This window comes from Hordeum vulgare, chromosome 5H, assembly GCF_904849725.1.
Source record: "Hordeum vulgare subsp. vulgare chromosome 5H, MorexV3_pseudomolecules_assembly, whole genome shotgun sequence".
Taxonomy (NCBI): domain Eukaryota; kingdom Viridiplantae; phylum Streptophyta; class Magnoliopsida; order Poales; family Poaceae; genus Hordeum; species Hordeum vulgare.
The window spans coordinates 418274643-418298564 of record NC_058522.1 but is presented as its reverse complement, the minus strand read 5'-3'; positions in this window follow the sequence as shown (position 1 = coordinate 418298564).

Genomic DNA, 23922 nt, shown 5'->3' with positions numbered 1-23922 from the left:
GTCCAAGATGTTGAATGGCTCCGGCGCCGGCGTAGTGCTCATATCCCCAAAAGGTGATAAAATCAAGTATGTGTTGCAGATCCATTTTGATTCTTCCAACAACGAAGCAGAGTACGAAGCTCTCCTTTACGGGTTGCGCATGGCCATCACACTCGGCGTCCGTCGCCTGATGGTCTATGGCGACTCAGATCTAGTGGTTAATCAAGTAATGAAGGAATGGGATGTAAGGAACCCCACCATGACTGCATACTGCAACGCAATAAGGAAGCTCGAGAAGAAGTTCGAAGGTGTGGAACTTCACCATGTTCCCCGACTGAAAAACCAAGCAGCAGACGAATTGGCAAAACTTGGATCCACTCGGAGACCGGTACCGAGTGATGTCTGCCTCGAGCACCTACACCTCCCCTCGGTAAAAGAAGATCCTTTTACAGAGGAACCAGTACAACCAAAGAGCTCAACAGATCACACTAAAGTCGAGGTCCCCGCTGTGGTTGATTTGATCATGGAGATTTTAGCTGTCATTCCCGAATGGACTGTGCCGTTCATTGCGTACATCATGAGGCAAGAGTTACCAGAAGACGAAGTCCAAGCTAGGCAGATCGTTCGTAGGTCGAAGTCCTTCACCGTCATTGATGACCAGTTGTACAGGGAAAGTGTTTCAGGCGTCCTTCAGCGGTGTATCTCTCCTGAGGAGGGACAGTTAATCTTGGAAGAAATTCACTCGGGAACCTGCGGTCATCATGCCTCCTCAAGGGCAATCGTCGCCAAAGCATTCAGAGTTGGTTTCTTCTGGTTGCAGGCGAATGAAATGGCAAAAGATATGGTCGACCGTTGCGAAGGTTGTCAGTCCTATTCAAACAAGTCCCACAAGCCAACGTCTGCGCTGAAGACAATTCCTCTTGCTTGGCCATTCGCCGTGTGGGTATTAGATACAGACGGACCATTCAGAACAGGCCAAGGAGGATTCACCCATCTGCTGGTAGCAGTCGACAAGTTTACCAAGTGAATTGAAGCCAAGCCTATCAAGAAGCTTGATGCCCTTACGGCCATCAAATTTATCAGAGACATCATCGCCAGATACGGAGTTCCGCACAGCATAATCACCGACAATGGCACAAACTTTGACTCGGACAGATTCAAAGGTTTTTGCGGAGGCCAAGGTATCCGAGTGGATTTTGCATCCGTCACGCACCCCCAAACAAATGGACAAGCGGAGCGGGATAATGGACTCATTCTTCAAGGGTTGAAGCCTCGACTCCTGCGAGAAGTTGGACATGCCGCCGGCGCATGGGTCACCGAGCTGCCTTCGGTGTTGTGGGGCCTCCGCACAACTCCGAATAGATCGACAGGGCGGTCCCCGTTTTTCCTCATTTATGGAGCAGAGGCAGTCCTTCCGAGTGACTTGCTTCACAACTCTCCACGAGTCGAACTCTTCTCCGAAGACGAAGCAGAGCAAACCAGGCAAGACGGAGTGGACCTTTTAGAAGAGGAACGCGAGATGGCGCTGATCCGTTCAACAATTTATCAACAAGATCTGCGGCGATTTCATGCGCGGCACGTCAGGAGCCGCACATTCCAAGCAGGTGACCTGGTGCTCCGAGTGGATCAACAGAGACCACACAAGTTGGCTCCCGCCTGGGAAGGACCGTTCATCATCTCTAAGGTGCTGAACAACGGAGCATATCGACTCTACAACCTCGACAGGGAAACGGATGAGCCGCGAGCATGGAATGGAGATCTATTGAAGCGCTTCCACACATAACCGCCAACGGAGACAATGTAAAGAACAAGTATCATCGAAGTAATACAAAGCAGATTGATTTCTTGCCGATTGAAAATTCTTCCGCGTTTGCAGACTCCGGTCTAAAAAACAAACTCCGAGTGTGCACTAAAAGTCACGCTCGGGGACTTAGCTGCGACCCAGAGTCGCCTAAGTACAAACTCGCTCCGAGTGTGCACGAAAAGTCACACTCGGAGACTTAGCTGCGACCCAGAGTCGCCTAAGTACAAACTCGCTCCGAGTGTGCACTAAAAGTCACACTCGGGGACTTAGCTGCGACTCAGAGTCGCCTAAGTACAAACTCGCTCCGAGTGTGCACTAAAAGTCACACTCGGGGACTTAGCTGCGACTCAGAGTCGCCTAAGTACAAACTCGCTCCGAGTGTGCACGAAAAGTCACACTCGGGGACTTGGCTGCGACCCAGAGTCGCCTGAGTACAAACTCGCTCCGAGTGTGCACTAAAAGTCACACTCGGAGACTTAGCTGCGACCCAGAGTCGCCTAAGTACAAACTCGCTCCGAGTGTGCACTAAAAGTCACACTCGGAGGCTTAGCTGCGACCCAGAGTCGCCTAAGTAAACAACTCACTTCGAGTGTGCACGAAAAGTCACACTCGGGGACTTAGCTATGACTCAGAGTCGCCTAAGTAAAAAAGCTTCCTCCGAATGTATACTCGAGATACACTCGGAGGCTTAGCAGACCCTCATTGAGGCTCATGTGGATGTGAAGACAACTGACAACTACATGAGTAACAACTCACTCCGAGTGTGCATTCCAAGTCACACTTGGGGACTTAGATGCGAACCAGAGTCGCCTAAGTAAAAAGCTTCCTCTGAGTGGGCACTCGAGATCCACTCGGAGGCTTAGCGGACCCTCATTGAGGCTCATGTGGACGTGAAGACAACTGACAACTACATGCTCCGCATGGTTGCCATTGGCTTCACCAAGAGACGCCTAAACAAAAACCACGAGCCAAAATCGTGTCAAAAAAAACTCAGCGAAAGAAGAGCAAAAGATCCGATAGAATTCAAGTTGGATCTATGATCGGTCGGCTCGGTGTGAATCAAGTTTATCCACACCGAACCACGAATGTATCGGCCAACAGCAGTGGCCAAAGTTTAATACAGATTCCACTCGCCATACCGAGGTAAATGTGCGTTCAACATAAAGTTTATCAAGCGTCGCCGGGACTGGCAGGCTCCACAAAGGTGTCGAGGTCGATTCCGTCTGCAATCCGAGTGGCTGTGTCGAGGAAGGTCTCCATGAAATCTTCGAATCAAAGGTTCTTGGTGTTGGCGACCTGCAACGTCTTCAACTTGTCTTCGCGGGCTTCCTTGCAGTGCACTCGGACCAGAGACAGCGCCACGTCCGCACCACACCGAGCGGCAGACTTCTTCCATGCCTGCACTCTGCTTGGGACGTCCTCCAGTCGAGTCATCAGCCCCTCTATCTCGTTCCGGGAGTCATCTTCAGGCCACAACTCCTTGTCGATTCGGTCGACAACTCTCCTCAGGCGACCAATGCAAGGGTCCACTCTGTTAAGGCGAGAATGCGCTCGGAGCATGTCCCGGTTAGCTTCATCACCGAGTGGAACGTTCGGAACAAGCGACCGTTCAATTTCGGTTGTTTCAGCCTCAACGTCCCGACAGAAATCTGCAAAGAAAAGACAAGCAGAAAATAAGCGCGGAGTGAACTCCAAAGTTAAAAAACACTCGGCAAGAACTTACCACCAAGCAGTGCGACCATCTTCTTCGCCCAGTCGCTGACGTAGTTCTCCTGTGCTCTGCACCGAGTGTTCATCACCTTCAACTGGCCCATCCATTCGGATCTCTCCCTCTTCATTTTTTCTACCTCGGCTAGCAGTGCCTTGTTAGCCTCCCGAGATTCCTCCAAAGATTTCTCTCGGTCCGCAAGAGCCTTCTTCATGCCAGCCAGGTCATTCACAGCCACCTCCAAGTCTGCAGCAAGTTGAGTCTTCTCAGCCTTCAGAGCATTGTACGCCGATCCCATCTCACAAGTCTTCTGTCAAAGAGACACAAAGGGAGGATCAGACACATTCAAAAAGGAAAAAGTCTCGACAGATATGAAAAAACAATCAAAGCTCAAAAGTCTTCAGACCCCTGCCGATGCAAGCAATCGACAGCGGTCTCGGGGACTACACCCAGTGGGTTCACTGAGAGTGACCCCACTGGCATGAAGCTCGAACAGGTCGGCCCTATTGAGCTCCATAGCAAACCAACAACACTATGAGATTCCTATCTCTCGACCCGAGTAACACTACTCTCGGGGACTACACCCAGTGGGTGCACTCGGCATGCCCCCACTTGTACCATTCGGGCAGATCAGCTCTGAACTGTTCAGATTACGGAAAATACATATAAAGACAACTGCCGGTGCAAGCACTTGGCAAAAGTCTCGGGGACTACACCCACTGGGTTCACTCGGAGTGAACCCACTGCAAAACCAACCTATTGAATCCGAGTACCTCGCTGAAACCCCTAGTGGATACCAAGAGGAATGTAAACACTTACTAGCGCACTTACTCGGATATCGTCCCGAAGCTCCAAACTCTTCTTGTACAGGGACGTGATAGAGTCATACGCTCCCTTGGCGTCGCCCACCATCAGCTCCACCTGCACCATGGCATCCTTGGCGGCTCCTACCTGGTCTTCTGGGAGGCGTCGGGCGTCATATTGAACAGCCGACGGACCCGGCGGGGCAGAAGACTCCCTGGGCATCCCGAGCTCCACTCCAATCGGTTTCGCCGTGAGGGCCACCCTCAGTCGGCGGCACCATCTCAGTCGGCAGCACGTTCATGGCGGGATTGGCAGCAGGTTGGATAACCCCAGGGACAGGCGCCAAAGCTGGCTCCGACCTCCTTTGGTCGTCGTCGTCCAGATGGATCACCTCCGAAGGAAGCCCGACTGAACAAAATAAGATTACAGAAAAAGGTCAAGATCAAAGACAGCACTCGCGAAACAGTAATACAGCTCTCGAAGTCGTGACAACGTACCTTGCTGGGACGTGGCGGCGTTATCCGTGTCCATGGGATCATCGTCCTGGCGCGGCAGAGAGGTGGCGGAGGTAGCAGCTCTATTGCGTGAAATCCACTCGACGGATAAACATGAGTTCCCAAAAAGAGGAGTTCAATCGGATACTGAAGGAAGATGAAAGAGTAAAGATACTTACGCTAAGGCGACCGGAACAACGATACTCATCCAGGGCAAGGCTTTCCGAGGTTTAGGCCCACTAGGTTTGGCCACCTTGGACGGCTGGTTCACAGGCTCGGCAGAAGCACCCCTAGTTCTCTTCACACTCTGAGCCACGGGAGGAGCTGGCTGAGCACTCGGGGCCGCGGGCGGAGCCGGCGGAGTAGCGGGGTCATGACGGCGCTTGGTTCGGTGCTCTGGTGGTGAGGGTGACGAGCTCTGCTCTCCACTCTCCTCCTCCTCCTCTTCTGTCTCCTCCTCCGTCTCCCCACTGTCAGAGACGTACTCGGCGCTATCCGCGCTGCCCTCCTGGCTGCCCTCCTCTTCCTCGGCTGGATTCCCGTTCGAGACTGCAGAATGCCAGTTTGTCCACTCCTGCACAAAACATAGTCGGCATCGTCAGTCAGCGAGACAAGAAAAGCAATAAAACTGAGAAGGTTAAAAGGACTCGACAACATGTACTCACCTCATTCGGAGGAGGATTTTCGGCGCGGAAGGGCTTCACCTGCCGGGCTCCCACGGGGTTATCACACGTGCCTGTGATGCTGCGGACCCACGCACTCACAGTCTCCCCACTCACGTCCTGTGGATGAGACCGAGTGGAATTCGAAGGCCCCGTGTAATGCCACATGGCGTGGTCTCGGGCCTGCAGCGGCTGGATGCGCCAACCCAGAAAAGTCTCCAGCAGGTCCATGCCGGTGACTCCCCTCCGGACAACGGCTATCAGCGCATCGACCAAAGGCTGGATCTGGGTTCTTTCTCCCTTAGAGAGCGCAAGCTTCCTGGGAGGGCCCGGACGGTCTAAACTGAAAGGTGGCAACCCACTCGAAGCATTCGGACAAGCAATGTCCGGGCAATAGAACCAAGCCAATTGCCAGTTCCTAACTGACTCGGATAGCTGGAGGGAGGGATAGCTACTCTTTGTTTTCTTCTGGAACCCTAAACCCCCGCAGAACTGGAGGATGTGTGTCTTATCATCCGACTGGCTAAGCTTTTTAACAGTTTGGGATCTAGCGGAGAAGATATATTTAAAGAGCCCCCAGTGGGGAGGACATCCTATGAAGCACTCGCAGAGGGTGACGAATGCAGAAAGGTGAGCTATTGCGTTCGGAGGAAAATGATGGAGTTGCACCCCGAAGTAATTCATGATACCTCGGAAGAAAGGATGGGGAGGCAAGGAGAAACCTCGGGCCACGTGGCTGAGCAGCAGAACGCGCTCCCCCTCCTTAAGCGCCGGCTCCGTCTCGCCCTCCGGCAGCCTCCAGGACTTGTTGGCGACCATGTCGTGCTCCACCAGCTCCAGCACGTCGTTCTCTATCACCGAGGAGGGGAGGAAGTCCCCTTGGATCCAGCCCGCCGGCAACGCCCGCTGCCGCCGCTGAGTGGAGGCTGCCCCCTTCTTCTTCTTCTTCTGCGCCTCGAGCTTGCTGGTCTGCCCCTTCGTCATGGCGTGGACGACGGATCCGCGGAGGAGGAGAGGCAGGAGATGGCTTGGGATGTGCAGAGCGCTGCGGGACAAGCAAGATTAATGGGAGGAGGATGAGCAACGCAACAGGAAATCCCGTCGGGGAGGCTTTAATAAGCATCCGAATGGGTCACTTACAGGTGGGCCCAGGATCTTATCCCCCAACCGGCCGCTGCGAGGTTAGTGGAGAAGATAACGGCACGGTAATCGAGGAGGCAAAACCTACTCGATGGCGATGTCGTCATCCCCGCTGAGCGCGCGGCAACCGAAATTTGAGGATCCCGGAAAGTTCGGCGCTATCAGTTTGACCAGTCACATCGAAAGATTATGCGGAAGCACTCGGTCCCTGACGGTTCGTTTCACTAGCGTATTCACTCGGATCACTAGCTGAAAAGATAAAATGGATCGAGGCAAACAACGCTAAACTCACCTCAATACCAGTCGGTTCCAAACTCCAGACATTACTTCATCGTTCCAACCCCGATCCATTCGGGGACTAATGATGGGGTTATAGTCCTAGGGTAGGGTCATAGGTCTGCCCTATAGGTCCTACCCAAGGGCTACCCTTCATAGAAGACAAGGCCCTTAGACAGTTCCGACTGAACTATGGACGCCCCCATCATCCAGTCGGCGACGATCCACTCGGAACATATCTAACATACCGACTGGAATCCACTATGTACATCGTAACCTCCCAGGAGGGCAATGGTCATACGTTTTCATACACCATTATTAGCATTTAAAGCTTACGTTACATGTAACGTAGGCATTTATTCGCCACAATTCCACCCTTGTCCACCGGGCCATTATGAAGGGCAGCACACTCTATATAAGCCGCCCTTCCCCACTGGTGCAAGGGTTGGCACTTGCTGTAATCCTATAATCCACTCGACACAAAGCTCCCAAGAGCACTGAGACGTAGCGATTTTACCTCCACCGTAGAGGGGCCTGAACTCATACATCCTCGCCGTAGCTAAGGCTCTGCTCATATACTTTCGTACCCCATACTTCTACTGTCAGACTTATACCCACGACAGAAGTAGTCCGAAAAGTGCGCGAGGAGGCGACAAGCCTGCATGGCGCGGTCCCACCCCCTGGCCGTTCCGTGAGGGCTTGTGGCCACTTCGTGCGCCTCCCGGACTCCGTTTTTGTGCAGGGTACTCCTTCTGGTCTGAAAAAAATCATTATATATACTTCTGTTTGGTCTGACCCGTGCATCACGCAGATTTCCACTATTTTTTGTTTCGAGCCTGTTTTCTGCCGCAGATCTAGGTCAAGATGTCGTCCCAGGAATCTGTGGGGGAGAACAACCTCCGTCAAATCTATGCAGAAGTTCATGCTGATCTGAAAAGGATGGAGGTCATGGAGGCTAAGGAGAGGCTACCTAAAGAAACCAAGGGCAAAGCTAAGGAGAAGGATCAGGCATGGGACGAAGTGCAATCAGTGCTCAACAAGGAAGAAGTTGAAGAAGTGAATTTCCTCCAACCTTACATCCACCTACTGTCTCCATCTTTGACTGAACTCTTGAGGTTTTGTGAAACAACTCGTGCTAATAATACTTATCTCACTCGTGAAGTTGTTTTGCTGGAGAAACATATCACAGATCTCCAAGGTATAAATTAAAGACTAATGGCCCTCTTGGAGTCAAAGGTTGCAACAACTCCACCATCAACACCAAAGGAAGACAACTGAGCATTGGTATGGGCAATCCCCTTGGCTTGTGACAAGCTTGGGGGAGTTGCCCCGGTATCGTATCATCATCACATCTTTTGCCTTTACCTTTGTTTTAGTTTGTTCCTTTTCAGTTTTCTTTTTCTCTAGTAGTTTAAAAGTCTTAGTGTTTTAGTCTTCGGTTTTGCTTTGTGTCATCCCCGATGTATTCTTGATCGTGAGCCATATAATGAAGAGTGTCTTAGTTGAAGGGCTTTGCCTCTTGCCATGATCAAAAGAGTGAGAATAGAACAAAAGCATGAAAGATCATAAAATGATCTTATGGGAAGTGATGGCTTCACATATAAAAAAGAATGAGGATTGAAACTTGTTGAGGGTAGGCAAACGTAGACCTTGGTCATTGTTGCAATTAATAGGAAGTGATAAAGAAGGAGAGGTTCACATATAAATATATCATCTGTGACACCATCTATGATTGTGAACACTCACCAAACTATTGCATGCCTAGAAGTAGATGTTGGACAAGGAAGATAACGTAATGAATTGTGTTTGCTTGGCTCTGAACAATGTTATATGATTAGAGATCCCTTAGCATGGGACGATTTCTTCCACCTCACATTAGCCAAACCTCCCGCACTAAGTAGGGATACTACTTGTGCATCCATAAACCTTCAAACCAGTTTTGCCATGTGAGTCCACCATACCTACCTATGGATTGAATAAGATCCCTCAAGTAAGTTGTCATCGGTGCAAGCAATAAAAATTTCTCTCTAATATGTATGATCTATTAGTGTGTGTAAAATAAGTTGTATACGAACGTGTGATGAGGAAGACATGAAAGCGACAGACTGCATAATAAAGTTCTTTATCATAGGAGGCAATATAAAGTGACGTTCCTCCGCACTAAGAGGACACGCATCCAAACCTCAAAAGCGCATGAAACCTCTACTTCCCTCTGCGAAGGGCCTATCTTGTACCTTTACTTTTTGCCCTTGAAAGAGTCATGGTGATCTTCACCAATTCCTTATTTCGCCTTTGTCTTGGCTACCGTCATATGCTAGGGAAAGATCTATATTCATATGTCAACTTGTAGGTAGGCATTCATGAATTATTATTGCTGACATTACCCTTGAGGTAAGCAGTTGGAAGGCAAAACTGTAAGCCCCTATCTTTCTCTATGTCCAGCTAAAACTTTGATCTCATGAGTACCACGTGAGTTGTAGCAATTGTAGAGAACGAAAGAATGATTGAGTATGTGGATTTGCTTTACAAGCTCTTATTTGACTCTTTCTGATGTTGTGATAAATTGCAATTGCTTCAATTACTAAAGGCTATCGGGTGTTACTTCTCCGTAAGGTTCTTGATCCATGCTTTACTTTGTGAAGGAATTATCACTTTAGCATGATAGATTATATGTTGGTATTGTTGTTCCGATCTTGATCATGATGCATGCATATTCGTATCTTGTTTTGTCGACACCTCTCTCCCTAAACATGTGGACATATTTATTGAGCTCGGCTTTCGCTTGAGGACAAACGAGGTCTAAGCTTGGGGGAGTTGATACGTCCATTTTGCATCATGTTGATATTTATCGCTTCTTTGGCTCTTATTTCACTTCACGGTACAATTCTTATGCCTTTTCTCTCTTATTTTGCAAGGTTTACATGAAGAGGGAGAATACCGGCAATTGGAATTCTCGCCTGAAAGTGGAGCAAAGTTGAGATATCTATTCTGCGCAACTCCAAACGCCGTAAAAATCAACGAGGATTTTTTCCCGATTTATCAAAAATATTGGGCCAAAGAAGTACTAGAGGGGCACCACGGGGTGCCCACAAACCTGCACGGCGCGGCCACCCCACAGGCTGCACCATGAGGGCTTGTGGGCAGCCCACTGGCCCACTTGCTCCCCTCTTTTGCTATATGGAGAGTTTCGTCCAGGAAAAAATCGGGGAGGAGCTTTTTCGTGGTTTCGCCGCCGCCACGAGGCGGAACTTGAGCAGAACCAATCTAGAGCTCCGGCACGACGATCCTGCCGGGGAAACTTCCCTCCCAGAGGGGGAAATCATCGCCATCATCATCACCAACACTCCACTCATCGAAGGGGACTCGTCACCATCAACATGTTCATCAACACCATCTCATCTCCAAACCCTAGTTCATCACTTGTAACCAATCTCCGTCTCGCGACTCCAATTGGTACTTGTAAGGTTGCTAGTAGTGTTGATTACTCTTTGTAGTTGATGCTAGTTGGATTATTTGGTGGAAGAGTTAATGTTCATATCCTTGATGCTACTCATTACCTCTCTGGTCATGAATATGATTATGCTTTGTGAGTAGTTACTTTTGTTCCTGAGGACATGGGATAAGTCATGCTAATAGTACTCATGTGAATTTGGTATTCGTTCGGTAATTTGATATGTTGTATGTTTTTTCCCTCTAGTGGAGTTATGTGAACGTCGACTACATAACACTTCACCATTATTTGGGCCTAGAGGAAGGCATTGGGAAGTAGTAAGTAGATGATGGGTTGCTAGAGTGACAGAAGCTTAAACCCTAGTTTATGCGTTGCTTCGTAAGGGGCTGATTTGGATCCACTAGTTTAATGCTATGGTTAGACTTTGTCTAAATTCTTCTTTCGTAGTTGCGGATGCTTGCGAGAGGGGATAATCATAAGTGGGATGCTTGTCCAAGTAAGGGCAGTACCCAAGCACCGGTCCACCCACATATCAAACTATCAAAGTAACGAACGTGAATCATATGAACATGATGAAACTAGCATGACAGAAATTCCCGTGTGTCCTCGGGAGCGTTTTTCCTCCTATAAGACTTTGTCCAGGCTTGTCCCTTGCTACAAAAGGGATTGGGCCACTTTGCTGCACCGTTGCTACTTTTGTTACTTGTTGCTCGCTACGAATCATCTCACCACACAATCACTTGTTACTAACAATTTCAGTGCTTGCAGATATTTCCTTGCTGAAAACCACTTGTCATATCCTTCTGTTCCTCATTGGGTTCGACACTCTTACTTATCGAAAGGACTACGATTGATCCCCTATACTTGTGGGTCATCAGTGGACAAACGTAGACCTTGGTCATTGTTGCAATTAATAGGAAGTGATAAAGAAGGGGAGGTTCACATATAAATATATCATCTTTGACACCATCTATGATTGTGAACACTCACTAAACTATTGCATGCTTAGAAGTAGATGTTGGACAAGGAAGACAACATAATGAATTATGTTTGCTTGGTTCCGAACAATGATTATATGACTAGAGATCCCTTAGCATGTGACGATTGCTTCCACCTCATATCAGCCAAAACTTCCGCACTAAGTAGAGATACTACTTGTGCATCCACAAACCTTCAACCCCAGTTTTGCCATGAGAGTCCACCATACCTACCTAGGGATTGAATAAGATCCCTCAAGTAAGTTGTCATCGGTGCAGGCAATAAAAATTGCTCCCTAAATATGTATGATCTATTAGTGTGTGGAAAATAAGCTTTGTACGAACCTGTGATGAGGAAGACATAAAAGCGACATACTGCATAATAAAGTTCTTTATCACAGGAGGCAATATAAAGTGACGTTCCTTCACACTAAGAGGACACACATCCAAACCTCAAAAGCGCATGACAACCTCTACTTCCCTCTGCGAAGGGGCTATCTTGTACCTTTACTTTTTGCCCTTGAAAGAGTCATGGTGATCTACACCAATTCCTTATTTCGCCTTTATCTTGGCTAACGTCATATGCTAGGGAAAGATATATATTCATATATCAACTTGGAAGTAAGTATTCATGAATTATTATTGTTGACATTACCCTTGAGGTAAATAGTTGGGAGGCGAAACTATAAGCCCCTATCTTTCTCTGTGTCTGATTGAAACTTTGATCTCATGAGTACCACTTGAGTTGTAGCAATTGTAGAAGACAAAAAGATGATTGAGTATGTGGATTTGCTTTACAAGCTCTTATTTGACTCTTTCCGATGTTATGATAAATTGCAATTGCTTGAATGACTATAGGCTATTGGTTGTTAATTCTCAGTAAGGTTCTTGATCCATACTTTACTTTGTGAAGGAATTATCACTTTAGCATAATAGTTTATATGATGGTATTGCTGTTCTAAATATAATCATGATGCCTGCAAGTTCGTATCTTCTTTTGGCGACACCTCTCTCTCTAAACATGTGGGCATATTTATTGATCTCGGCTTTCGCTTGAGGACAAGCAAGATCTAAGCTTGGGGGAGTTGATACGTCCATTTTGCATCATGCTTTCATGTTGATATTTATCGCTTTATGGACTGTTATTACACTTCACGGTACAATACTTATGCCTTTGCTCTCTTATTTTGTAAGGTTTACATGAAGAGGGAGAATGCCGGCAGCTGTAATTCTGGCCTAAAAAAGGAGCAAGTTTGAGATACCTATTCTACACAACTCCAAAAGCCGTGAAAATCAATGAGTATTTATTTTGGAATTTATAAAAAATACTGGGCCGAAGAAGTACCAGAGGGGAGCGAGCAGGAGGCCACAAGCATACCTGGCGCGACCTACCCCCCTGGCCGCACCTAGGGGGCTTGTGGGCTCCCTGTTGGCCCTCTGCCCCCCCCCCCTCTTTTGCTATAAGGAGGGTTTCGTTCCAGAAAAAATCAAGAGGAGGCTTTCGGGAGGAATCGCCGCCGCCACGAGGCGGAACTTGAGCAGAACAAATCTAGGGCTCCGGTAGGGTCGTCCTTCCGGAGAAACTTCCCTCCCGGAGGGGGAAATCGTCGCCATCGTCATCACCAACACTCCTCTCATCGGAGGGGACTCATCACCATCAACATCTTCATCAGCACCATCTCATCTCCAAACCCTAGTTCATTTCTTGTAACCAATCTCCGTCTCGCGACTCCGATTGGTACTTGTAAGGTTGCTAGTAGTGTTAATTACTCTTTGTAGTTGATGCTAGTTGGATTACTTGGTGGAAGATTATATGTTCAGATCCTTGATGCTATTCGATACCTCTCTGGTCATGAATATGATTATGCTTTGTGAGTAGTCACTTTTGTTCTTGAGGACATGGGATAAGTCATGCTATAAGTAGTCATGTGAATTTGGTATTCGTTCGATATTTTGATGCGTTGTATGTTGTTTTTCCTCTAGTGGTGTTATGTGAACATCGACTACATAACACTTCACCATTATTTGGGCCTAGAGGAAGGCATTTGGAAGTAGTAAGTAGATGATGGGTTGCTAGAGAGACAGAAGCTTACACCCTAGTTTATGCGTTGCTTCGTAAGGGGCTGATTTGGATCCACTAGTTTAATGTTATGGTTAGACTTTGTCTTAATTCTTCTTTCGTAGTTGTGGATGCTTGCGAGAGGGGTTAATCATAAGTGGGAGGTTTTTCCAAGTAAGGGAAGCACCCAAGCACCGGTCCACCCACATATCAAACTATCAAAGTAGCGAACGCGAATCATATGAACATGATGAAAACTAGCTTGAAAAAAATTCCCATGTGTCCTCGGGAGCGCTTTACCTCCTATAAGAGTTTGTCCAGGCTTGTACCTTTCTACAAAAGGGATTGGGCCACTTTGCTGCACCGTTGTTACTATTGTTACTTGCTACTTGCTACGAATCATCTTATCACACAACTACTTGTTACCGATAATTTCAGTGCTTGCAGAGATTACCTTGCTGAAAACCACTTGTGAGATCCTTCTGCTCCTCATTGGGTTCGACACTCTTACTTATCGAAAGGACTACGATAGATCCCCTATACTTGTGGGTCATCACCAACCGATCCTAATTTTGATAAATGTATATTTGAGCTTCGTGACCTCATGCGTGCTAAAGGAGATGTCATTACTATCAACAATATCATTGTTGAAGCGATTCGCATGCATAAACATGAACATTGTCATAGTCAAAATTCTGATGGAACTCTTGTTTCTTATGAGGGGACTTCATCCGATGATGATTATGTGGAGCATGGCTACTACGATGAATATGAGGAGTTCGACACTGAGTATGACAAGACCATGACGAACCTTAGTCTTATGGCGAACCTTAGAGACTACATGGCCACTGGAAAGGAGTGGTTTCTCGACAGTGGATCACCGATCACATGACCGGAGAGAAATACACGTTCCATGAGGTCACACCAAACCGTGGACCTAGAAGGTATGTGACTGTTGGAGATAACTCCAAGGGTAAGGTACTTGGTCTTGGTAAGGTGTCCGTATCTCATGATAGTTCCATTCAAAATGTCATGCTTGTTGAATCCCTTGGCTGCAATCTTCTTTCCGTATCTAGACTAGCAGACTTCGGTTTCAATGTGCTATTTACGAAAGTTGACTGCCGAGTGTTTCGTAGCAACAACCATAACATTGTCTTTACTGGTTTTCGTAGAGGTGATCTATACATTGTTGATTTCTCTAAGAAAACCAACCCCCGTACATGTCTTATTGCAAAATATTCTAAAGGTTGGTTATGGCATAGAAGGTTAGGACATGTTGGTATGCGTAATCTTGACAAACTTATCAAAGGTGATCATATTGTTGGTGTTAAATATGTTATCTTTGACAAAGATAGACTTTGTAGTGCTTGCCAAGCAGGAAACCAAGTTGGTGGAAGTCATCCCATGAAGAACATCATGACTACTAGAAGACCACTCGAGCTGCTTCACATGGACCTCTTTGGTCCCAATGCTTACAAGAGCCTCGGGGGAAACTCTTATGGTTTAGTCATTGTTGATGATTTTTTCTTGATTTACGTGGGTATTCTTTCTTGATGATAAGTCGCAGGTACAAAAGATCTTCAAGAACTTTGCTCAGAAAGCTCAAAATCAGTTTGAAGTGAAGATCAAGAAGGTTCGGAGCGACAACTGAACGGAGTTCAAGAACACGAATGTGGATACTTTTCTTGACGAAGAAAGTATCCCACATGAGTTCTCGGCGACGTACACACCTCAACAAAGTGGAGTTGTTGAGAGGAAGAACCAAACTCTCATAGAGATGGCGAGAACGATGCTTGAAGAATACAAGACTCCAAGACACTTTTGGGCAAAGGCCATGGAAACAACTTTCCATGCCGTAAACCGACTCTACCTGCACAAGCTTCTCGGTAAAACGGCATACGAGCTACTCACCGGTAACAAACCCCAAGTTGGATACTTTCGGGTATTCGGCTCTAAGTGTTATATTCCTGATAAGCATCGTCGCTCTAAATTTGCTCCTAAGTCTTATGAAGGTTTCCTACTCGGTTATAGATTGAACTCTCACACTTACCGTGTCTACAACAAATTCACTCGAAAAGTTGAAGAGACGGTAGATGTGAAGTTTGATGAGACTAATGGTTCGCAAGTCGAACAATTGCCAAATGATGTAGGAGATAAGGATCCTTCGGAAGCTAACAAAGTCTTGTCCATTACCAAGATTCATCCCATAGAGGTGAAGGAAAGTACTTCATCAATTCAAGTGGAAGCTCCTACTTCGCGTCAAGGCAAACCACAAAACGACATGGAAGCATCCAAGTGGTACACGACATGATGAAGAAGAGGAAAAAGTACATCGTGATGATCCACCTCAACCTTCCTCACCACCACCTCAAGGAGATGACAACGTCAATGACAACGTGCAAGATGATGATGATGAAGAAGAAGCTCCGCCATCCAACAATAAGAAGCTATCAAGAGTTAGAGCAAGAGTGGATAGAGATCATCCGTTGAATCAAATCTACGGTGACATAAAAACCGAGAGAATCACTCGCTCTAAATCTCCTTTAGCTAACTTTTGTGAGCATTATTCTTTCATCTCTAGCATTGAACCTTTGAAGATTGAAGAATCCCTTCAAGATCCGGATTGGGCGAATGCCATGCACGAAGAGCTAAACAACTTCGAGAGGAACCAAGTATGGACACTTGTTGAAAAGCCCGAAGGCGAGCAAAACATCATTGGTACAAGATGGGTGTTTTGGAACAAGCAAAATGAAGATGGACAAGTTGTACGTAACAAGGCAGGTCTCGTAGCCCAAGGATACACGCAAGTCGAAGGTATGGACTACGGTGAGACCTATGCACCCGTTGCTAGACTCGAAGCCATTTGCATTCTTCTAGCTTATGCGAATCAACATGATATTACTCTTTACCAAATGGATATCAAAAGTGCTTTTCTCAATGGAGAAATTGAGGAGGAAGTTTATGTTAAACAACCTCCCGGATTCGTGAACCCTAAGAAACCTAATCATGTCTAAAAACTTAGTAAAGCTATATATGGTCTTAAACAAGCCCCTAGAGCTTGGTACAAATGCCTAACGAAGTTTCTCATTGAAAAGGATTTTGAGATTGGTAAAATTGATGCAACCTTATTCACTAAAAGAGTTAATGGATAACTATTTGTTTGCCAAATATATGTGGATGATATTATCTTTGGTTCTACTAACCCACATTTTAGTGAAAAGATTGGAAAATTGATGTCACAGAAGTCTAAGATGTCTATGATGTGTGAACTGAAGTTCCTCCTTGGATTGCAAATCAAACAATCGAGAGAAGGTACATTTATCTCTCAAACCAAGTACACCAAGGACTTAATCAAAAAGTTCAACATGCAAGAATGCAAGGGTATGAGAACCCCCAAGCCTACGAGTGTACATCTTGACCTCACTAAGGAGGACAAACCAGTTGATCAAAAGGTTATGATTGGTTCATTGCTATATTTATGTGCCTCCCATCCTGACATCATGTTGAGTGTATGCATGTGTGCCCGATATTAAGCAGCACCAAAAGAGTGTCATCTATTGGATGTAAAAAGGATAGTGAGATACCTCATACATACACCAAACTTTGGCATATGGTATCCCAAGGGATCTTCTTTTAATCTTGTTGGCTATTCCGGCTCAGACTATGCCGGAGAAAAGGTTGACAGAAAATCCACATCGGGTACATGTCAATTTCTTGGGAGATCTCTTGTGTCATGGTCATCCAAGAAACAAAACTCGGTATCCTTATCTAGTGCCGAAGCTAAATACATTACCGATGGATCATGTTGTGCAAAAATTACTTTGGATGACTCAAACACTTAAGGATTATGGCATTCATGTTAGAAAAGTTCCATTGTTATGTGACAATGAAAGTGCTACTAAGATTGCCTATAATCCTATGCAACATTCTAAAAAAACACATCCAAGTGTGACATCATTTCATTCATGATCATGTTGGTAAAGGAGATATAGATCTCAAGCATGTTCGTACTGACAAACAATTAGCTGATATCTTTACCAAACCACTTGATGAGAATGTGTTCTGTCACTTGAGGAGTTATTTGAACATCATTGATGCTTCAAACATGAGCTAGACTCACTCGGATGCATGCATGGGCATGAGCTTGATCGCCCATTCCATGATGCTATTGATATGACCATATTATATCTTGCAAAACTATGATCCCTTGTATTGCATCTAATGTTTTGTAGGTACTTGGAAGAACTACACTCCACAATATTGCCATCAACTCACATCAAAAGCAATCTTAACATGGCCAAGCATCTCCAACCTCTTCTTCGGAGATAGAGGAAGAAGACAATAAAATCATATCCTTGACAATCATTTGATGAATTCATTCACTCTTGTCATTTGGATACATTATGTTCTTCCTTGCATGACTAACTATTATAGGTGCAAAGTGAATCAAAACAACATGGATAGCTCCCAATTCAAGATGATCTTCATCAATTTTGGGCATCCACAACAAGTTCACCTACATGCCATGTCATCAACATCATTTGAAGGTATGTACTCATATCCCTGATAAAGTTTACACCAATTCATGAGGTAAAGAAACTCAAGTGATATGAAGACATTGAAATGCTTAATAAAAAATGGTAACCCCATTTTGCGCTTAACGATGAGTATGACCTATGATTAAGCATCCTTGCTTGACTTCTCAAGTCAAATACTCTAATATAGGTGACCTAGTCACCGCCCCACATCTAGATGGAGATTATTGTATGGTTCACATTTGTCATTTCATATTCTCTTGGAACTACTCAACTCTCATCTAAATGTATGTATATATTAAAAAAACGTTGCTATTTTATGTTTTGTTTTACAATTGGTATCTTTCACAATTGGTGTCTTGAAACAATCTCTCGATTCTCATCTGCCTATATTTTCAGTTAAGGAGTTGATTAACATTGCTACTCGGTCTCACCGATCTGGGAAACTCAGTCCAGTCGATTTCTCCCACAGGCCTGATTTTCATTCTCGGTTCTACCGAACCGTTTTGCCTCGGTGACTCCAATATTATAACTTCCTTAGCTTTTCTGATATTTCTTCTGGATTTTTGCCTTAGGGGGAGAAAGATTATAAATGATCCCATGTTTCATTGCCTCCTAAGGTCTTAAAGAAAATTTTATGAAACAAAATCCGTTTAGCATTGTTTTTCTAGGGGGAGAAAACTTCTCTTGGGGGAGAAAAACCTGAGTGATCCCATCCAATATAAGAGGGGGAATCATCTAAGATCCCTAACATAAGGGGGGATAGTTCAAGGAACTCTTATCCATATCAAAGGGGGAGAACATTCGATGAACCCTTACCTACTATCAAAGGGGGATAAAAATTCAACGACCCTTATCAAAGAGAGAAGTATCCATGATCCCTTTCTCTAAATGAGCCCTTACCCTCTCACCTTTTTGGAAATTAATGCCAAAGGGGGAGAATATCAAAGCTTCCAATGAACCTATTTATAGGGGAGAAATATCATCAAGAATCTTATGTAAAGGGGGAGAAGTATCAATCGGGGAGATATATGCTCCTAAAGGAAGGTCTACCTAAGGGGAGATCTACCTAAGGGGAGATGTATCAAACCTTACATATTAAGGCGAAGAGAGATAAAATTGTTTTATTGGTTTGAACTTATCTTACCCTACCTACTCCCAATATCCAGAATGCTATGATTCAGGGGGATAGGAAATTATTACATATTCGTCTTAGGGGATAAAGTTCTTATTTCTCTTGGATACACCCCTTTCATCAAATCCTATCTTCAATATGTCTTCAATATCTTGGTACTTTTGAAGCTCTTTGTATCTTTACAATAGAGTACTCTTGTGTTATCTAACATTTGTTTTCCCAAGTGTACTCCTATGTTAAGACGCTCAAGATCCTCAAGGTAAGTATATGCATCATATCATTGTTCATGATGATCTCTTGTTTCTTGCACATATTATTTGCAAGAGGGAGTCTTGAACATGGAAGCTCTTCATTCACTCATGTTTGATGCATATAGCCAGGATGTATATGACTTGTCTTGTCCTTCTACCTTGTGTGTGCCCATGTAGTCCAAAGCAACTATCCCTTAAAAGGAATTGCACACACTTAGGGGGAGCTTGTACTAGTCATGTATCTTTCAAAGCTATCATATTCTAATGCTTATCTTTACTTGAAGCTTTGATTGTATGTTGTCATCAATTACCAAAAAGGGGGAGATTGAAAGCACAATATGCTCCCTTGGTGTTTTTGATAATTCATGACAACATACGTTGTCTCTTGGACTAACACTTTTACCTAGATGTTCCAGGAATAGTCCATGGAGAGCATTGGCTAAAGGCTTATGTGGAGATGCACCTTGATGCAAGAAAGGAATAGGATTGGCTCAATCTTCAAGCTAGAAGACTCTTCATTTTATATTTGTGAGAAATCACTTTTGAGTCCATAGGAAAGCCAATACTATTAAAAGGAGGTGAGGTATTAAAATGAACTCGATGCTCAAGTGCTCAAAGTTAGCCACCAAAATACTGAGTCATTTTTCCCACATAACCATTTTGTCCAATTCCACGTACTCAAATTCGGTGCCACCAACTTACACATTTCGGCCCCACCAAGTTTGACCTCAGAAAGAACCCTAGGCATTCCCACCAAATCGATGCAACCAAAACCATATCGGTGCTACCGAGTTCAGGGTGACCAACTTTCTGTTTCCTCGGTACACAAAATCAGAATTTCCGAGTTTGAGTATCTGTGTAACCCAGTTGTGTCATTTGACCATTAGCCACCTTTTTCGGTGCCACTGAGTTGTGTATATCGGCCCCATCGAGATTCAAAAGTTGCTGCCTTTTGTGCGAGTCGTTACCACTGAGTTTATGACTTCTGTGTCACCGAGTTTGCCACTTTAGGTGTAACGGTTGGATTTTGTGTGCTGCCTATATATACCCCTTCACCCACCTCTCATTCATGGAGGTAGCACTCAGAACACACACTTCATTGCGAGATCCATTTTCTGAGAGATAACCACCTACTCATGTGTTGAGACCAAGATATTCCCATCCAATCATTTTAAACTTGATCTCTAGCCTCCCCAAACTGCTTTCCACCAAATCAATCTCTCCTACCCATGCCTATTCTGTGAGAGGGTGATTTTCTGTTGAGTAGACTATCTTTAGAAGCACAAGAGCAAGGAGTTCATTGATCTACCACATCTATTACCTTTTGGAGGGTGGTGCCTCCTAGATTGGTTAGGTGTTGCTTGGGAGCCTCCTACTTTGTGTCGTGGAGTTGAACCAAGATGTTTGTAAGGGCAAGGAGATCGCCTACTTCGTGAAGATCTACCGTGAGTGAGGTTAGTCCTTTGTGGGCGGAAGCCGTGGTGGAATAGACAAGGCTGCTTCTTCGTGGACCCCTTGTGGGCGGAGCCCTCCATGGACTCTCGCAACCGTTACCCTCCATGGGTTGAAGTCTCCACTAACATGGACGTACGATAGCGCCACCTATCGGAACCATGCCAAAAATCGATGTGTCAACCTCTTTGTGTTCGATCTCCTAAACTCTACTCCTATAAATGTGCAAAGTCTTTGTTTTTCCGCTGCCATATATGTTGACTAGCATGTGTAGGGTGTACTAGACTTGTTAGAACTGCTAAATTTCTGCCTTCCTTGAAATTGGGTTAGGCTAGGATTTTTTTATCTTGATAAGTAGTCTATTCACCCCCTCTAGACACATCTTCTATCGATCCTACAAAGACACCTCGAAGACTATGGCGTGAAGCCATTGGTACTTCTTTCCACATCATCAAGAGGGTATATCTACACAAGTTCTTCAAGAAAACCTCATATGAGTTGCTTACTGTAAGGATCCCAATGTAAGTTACTTCAGAGTCTCGAGTGCAAGATGTTGGATTAGAGATCCACATCACACTTCTAAATTTGCACCAAAATCACATGAGGGTTTCATGCTTGGTTATGGAAAGGATTCACACACCTACATAGTCTTCAACACTTTTCACAATAAAATTGTTGAGACTATACATGTGCGGTTCGATGAAACTAATGGCTCGCAAACAGAGGACCTACCTCCTATGCTAGATGAACTCCCACCTGAAGAAGTTATTAGGTTGGTGGGCACTAGTGAGATCATACCTCAGGAACCTGAAGTTGAGGAAGTCATCATTCATCCATCTATCCAACGCGAAGACATTGCTGCTCCTGAAGATAATGTTGCTAATGAAGACAATGCTCGGCAACAAGAACAAAGTCTTCACTGCGCTCATCCGTGAGTTGCTAGTGAAGTTCAAATCGAGAAGATGCTCGACAACATCAACGCACCAGTCCCTCTTACTCGCTCAAGAGCTAACCAATTAGCTAACTTTTGTGGACACTTTGCTTTTGTGTCTATCTTAGAGCCCACCAAATTAGATGAAGCCTTATTGGAATCATAATGGATTCACCTATGAAAGAAGAGCTTCATCAGTTCAAGCTCAACAACGTATGGGAACTCGTCAGGCGACCAGATCCATCCAAGCACAACATCATTGGTACAAAGTGGATCTAACGCAACAAGCAAGATGAATCAAGCCAAGTGGTTAGAAACAAGGCTCCACTTGTAGCTCAAGGTACACACAGGTTGATGTATTGATTCTGATGAAACATTTGCACATGTTCCTAGACTTGAAGCCATACACATACTGCTTGCTTATGCTAACCACTACGATATATGCTTATACCAAATGGATGTCAAAAGTGCATTGCTCAATGGTAAGATTGAGTAAGAAGTATATGTTGCTCAACCACCAAGGTTTGAAGATCAAGAATATCCTGACATAGTCTACTGGCTCAACAAGGCATTGTATGGCCTCAAGCAAGCACCACGTGCTTGGTATGACACTCTATAGGGATTTCTTAAGGAGAAAGGCTTCAAGCCTGGTTCACTCGATCATGCTCTTTTCACTAAATCACATGATGGTGAACGATTTGTATGTCAAATCTATGTTGATGACATTATCTTCGGATGTACTAACAATCGATATAGTGATGAGTTTAGCTTCATGATGCAAGAGCAATATCAGATGTCGATGATGGGAGAGCTGAAGTTCTTTCTAGGGCTTCAGATACATCAACAACCAAATGACATCTTCACATCTCAGGAGATGTACCTCAAAGACTGCCTCAAGAAATTTGGTATGCAAGATTGCAAGGGATACAAAAACGCTAATGCCAAGAAACAGCCACCTCTGCACTGACGAAAACGGTAAAGATTTTGATCAGAAGGTATATCGCTCCATGATTGGATCTTTATTGTACTTATGTGCATTTAGGCCAAATATAATGCTTAGCATTTACATGTGTGCCCGATTTCAAGTGACACCAAAGAATACGCATCACCTTGGTGTGAAGCGAATACTTCGATATTTGGATCACACCCCTACGCTAGGATTGCGTTATCCAAAGGACTCGAAATTTGATCTTATTGGCTATTCAGATTCAGATTTTGCAGGTGACAGAGTTGATCGCATGTCTACATCAGTCACATGTCACTTTCTGTCTCGATCTCTTGTATGTTGGTCTTTGAAAAAGCAGAACTGTGTGTCACTCTCCAATGCTTAAGCCGAATACATTGCCGCTGAATCAACAAAAAGAAAGTACCACTCTACTACGATAATGAGAGTGCTATCAAGATCGCCTACAACTTAGTACAACACTAGGAGACAACACATTCAGATACACCATCATTTTCTTCGTGATCATGTGTTGAACAGAACATCATCATCGAGCCTGCGAAGTCAGAAGAGCAATTGGCTGATATCTTCATGAAGCCTTTAGATGTGAAGAGGTTTTGCAAGTTACGGTTTGTGCTAAATATCTTAGAATCCTCAAATATCCAGTGAATGGACACACATCCTAATCCTTATGCACTTTGATGACTTTGGTGCACAACACATGAAGTAACGTATGTCTTCAACTCATGAAGACGTACACTCTAAGTTTGAATATATTAACGAAGAATATGACTTTAGAGCGTCATGATACTTGTGCGTCGTGTCTAGGTCAAATATTCTTATGCGGTGGCCAGCGCCACCAACCACTCTTGAAGACATTACTTTTATCTTCGCATTTTTATCTATGTCTTCAAGAAACTGAGTTTATCTTTATATTGTGTGTTTGTTTTTGAACTTAACACTTGTTGTTTGAATAATATCATATTTGATATTTTGGACTTCAGTCCTCTACAACATCTTCCATATAGCTATATCTTTGAATTTTTATCTAGGCAAATGTGATCGAACCCGCACATCTCATCTATGCTTATCTCTTCTAAGACAGTTCAACTCCATACATATGCATTCTACTTGACATGTGTTGATTGTCTTCACGACATCCTTGGCCGTCGAAGACAAATCCAATCAAACGTTTAAATTTTTATTCTTATCTTTTAACGCCCTCATCGCAACAAATTCCCGCACTCGTCGCTTCAGTTAGGAGGCAGTGGGCTGCCACATGTGATGCATGCGTGCCACACGTCCCACTAAGATGAAGGGT